This window comes from Pteropus alecto, unplaced genomic scaffold (genome assembly GCF_000325575.1).
Source record: "Pteropus alecto unplaced genomic scaffold, ASM32557v1 scaffold134, whole genome shotgun sequence".
In the NCBI taxonomy this organism is placed as follows: Eukaryota; Metazoa; Chordata; class Mammalia; order Chiroptera; family Pteropodidae; genus Pteropus; species Pteropus alecto.
Genome location: NW_006436283.1, coordinates 5,966,784 through 5,970,545, shown reverse-complemented (window position 1 = coordinate 5,970,545; position 3,762 = coordinate 5,966,784).

The window sequence follows — 3,762 nt, the reverse complement described above, 5'->3', positions numbered from 1 at the left end:
CCAGGGAACAAATACTCCCTGTCTTGGGTACAGAAGCAGCAACCTGGTTTAATGGTACTACTTTCTTTGCCCAGGGCCCTGTTGATTCCAGGTGTACTCTACCTGCCTGAACAGACCTCTGTGGACCAGCTTCTTCCTCTGCTTTGATCCACACAGCCTCCTTCCATCCTTCGCCTTTGCTGACTTGGGCTCATGGCCTCATCAAGAATTTCCCCCTCTGCCTGGCTGAGGTCAGCCCTGATCGAGTCTGCCCGTGGTCAGTTAAGCCTAGTGCTCTGATCAACACAACCAAAAATTTAGTTGGGATCATTGAGTTTAGGCCTCTTTTCCTCTTCATCCCTCTTTTATCATATATTCTATGGGGGACTAAATCTCTATGATTCTTACAAACTTAAAAAGCTTACAAAGTCCCTGGAAACCCTGTTTTCCTCACCCTGAGTGACCTTCACCATTTTAGCCAAGGCTGTTCTCTTCTTGCTGTCCCGTTGCACATCTCAATAATGATCCAGCTCACCCCCGCACAGATCAATCTATCTACAACCCAGTTTTTCACTGCATTCTGTGGAACCCCATTCCGAGCATGCATTTCCTTTATTCTAAAGCGATTTCCTTGTGTCTTGCTTTCGCCTTCCGCTCTTAACCCAACTCTGAATTCCTCCCTGAAGAAGTCACCAAAAAACAGGAACGCCTCTCCATCCTCCTCCCGCTTCTCAGTGCGGGAGCAGGCAGGCCTCTTCGTACCGTGAATCCAGCAGCCTGCCTCGACTGCTGCCGTTTCAAGTCTCTGCCATCGGCTTCTTCTTACTTTTCATGGATGGTACGACCTACTCCCTCGTTCCTGAATTGACCGTATCTCAGTTTATTTCCTTCAACTCTTGACTTCCTCTGGATAAAGTCAGAAGGTCAGATCTGTAGACCTAGACTTCATTACTTTTACTGCTTCGTTTTCCTGAATTTCAGGTTGCCATTATGGAAAGATGATGGGAGAGAGGGCGCGGAAGTTCTTGTTAAGTAGGTTGCGCTTCTCACCAGAGTATCCGCTCAGTGTGTGACAGTTTGGCTGGGTATATAAAATTCCAGGTTCAAAATAGTCTTCCCTCAGAACATTGGAGATATGTGACCCCCTGCATTTCTGGTGAATTACTATGATAGCAGCTTTATCCTCATAGCTCTGCTGACAGCTTATCGGCTCTCTCTGGAGAGAACTTTTTCGTCCTCGTTCTGAAATTTCACCAGATGTGTCTCCCTGTTGATCTCTTTTTCACACATCCTGCTTAGTGGGCCCTTTCACTCAGGAGGTTTGGACATTCGTTCTCCTTGCTTAGGATTTTGATCATTTCTTCTTCTCCATGTTCTCTATTTCCACTTCCTAAGACTCATCCTAGCCGGATATGATGCACGAAGGCCAGCGGCACAGGCATCGCCTGGGACCTTGTTGGAGATGCAGATCCTCAGTCTTCGCTCCAGAACTACTGAATCAGAATCTATTTAGCAAGATCTCTAGGTGACATGTATGCACATCACATTTCGAGATGAGACGTGCTGCTTTAATTCACTCTCACCTCATAGTTGCTTTAAATGATGAAGGCTACCTATCTGAAGAGTTGTCACTTGTCACTACATCTGTCCTGGGAGCCATCCTCTCCTCTTAGAAATCCAGTGTCCCTCATCTCTGAGGTAAGAAACTTTTTAAGTCCCAAGGGGCCCTCCCCGTGCGAGTACTGCTCCTCTGTGGTCGTGTTCAGTCTTTTTCTTCTCACCAACTCTTTTCATAATGCCATCAAATAGGAGCAGGTGTTCCCAACTTAAAAAAGCTTCACTTGACCCTTTTTCCTCTTCTAGCTACCATCCCGTTTCTCAATTGGCTTTTCCTGCCAAATTTCTTAAATTCATGCAAAACAGGCTGTACCTCTGTTTCTTTATATACCTCTCTTCCTTAACCCCTTCAAATCTAGCTCTCGACTCACTGCTCTTAAAAAAAAAAGAAAGAAAGAAAGAAAGAAGCTTTTCTAAAAGGTCTTCTCTCAGCCTTTTTTCTGTGGTGCATCCAACAGCACTGGTTATGGCTGACCACTGTGGCCTTTCTGGATCATGCCGTTCCCTTGACTTTCATGTCACCTTGGTGTGGCCTTATCCCACTGAAGAAGGAGTGGGGAGACCCTCATCTAGGATGGTCTCTTTCTCCTGCTCTTTCCTTAATGCTCAGTTCAGATCTGGCTGATTCTAAGAGTCTTTCCTGACTATTCTGTTCCACGTCGATCTCCTGAATCCATCCAGCCCCTGCTCCCGTGCCCGCTTTGGGTGCACACATACATAAAGCCAAGACGAAGCACACAATAATGTAACCATTGCGATGTGCTCCTCGTCTCGCCAACCAGATTAAAAGCTACTACAGGCAAGGACAAAGTATAGTGCCACTGTCAATGGTGACTTTCCACTGGCTGAGGATAGGTGGACAGGGGGCTACGCCACCCCGAAAAGAAACGCCTTTTCTTCATTTTCACAAAGATACTGTCCACCTTCAAACTCATGTGCCTGGGGACTCATGTGCATCTGCCCAAGGAGATGTCCTCTAATTCACCCCGAGACACGGTATGGGCTGGCAGTACTCCTGGCACAGCCATGTACCTCCTCAGTATCTTTGTATTTATGCCAGTTTGGGGGCATCTTGTCAACGCGATTGCCGTAACATTTGGAAAACTCACCATTCTCTTTCCATGCTCACGATAGGAAAATATTTCAGAGATAACGGCTCAGGGCCAGGATGTGAAGGTACCCTGGGGGCTTAGGAGGGCAAAACTCACTCCTCAGACGAGAATGAAGCACCTGGCTATCCGCAGATGCTTAGTGGCCCTTCTGGAAAGCCGAGTGACTCTTTGTTCCCCTGGTCTAAAGTCTCGTCCCGCATAGCATTTACACAGGGCCTTCTGCTCCCAAGGCCTGTCGCAAAGGTGCAGTGGCACGAAGGATGGGGGACAGTGGAGGGACAGTGGGAGAATGGCAGGCAGCTCTTTCCTCAGCCCTCTGAGCAAACTCATAAGGGAGGAGAGAGATCCCTAAAGCTGAATCTTCCTCTTCCTTCTCCTGCCCACACCCCATCACGGCTTACCTAGTTTTCTCATCTCAGTAAGTGGTACCTCTGCGCTCCCCAATGCTCAGGACGGAGTCTAAGGACCTGTCTCATCCTGGCTCATCCTCCACATTCGATCCATCGCTGAGTCTGTGCATCTCCCTCTCGAAGAGACATGCCATCTGCCCTTCTCTCCACATCCTCTGCTACTGCCTTGGTCCAGCTCCCACCAAGAGTCCTGCCTGGACCTCTACCATGGCCTCCTAACTCTGCGTCCATTTCTCCAGCCTGTAAATCTATCCCGCACAGGGTTGCCACGGTGGTTTATCAACACTAACTCACATAATGTGATTCTCTTGATTAAAACTCTTCCAATATTTGATGTTATTCAGAAATTATTATTCGGTTTTTAGGTGTGATATTGTGTTTTAGTTATTTTTTTTTTCCCCAACAGAGACTCCTTCTCTTTTAAAGATACATACGGTAATGTTTCTCTGTGAAATGATATGATGTGTTGAATCTCTCCAAAATAAGACCAGGCGGATGAGGGACGTGAGAGACTGGTCACGTTGGAGCTGGGTGCACGGGGTTACACTGTATTTCTCTTTTTCGTGTGTGTTTGAAAATTTTATAATGAGAAAGTTTAAAAAGCAAATCGCAAGGATACCTTGTTACTCATTCAGACTAAAAAA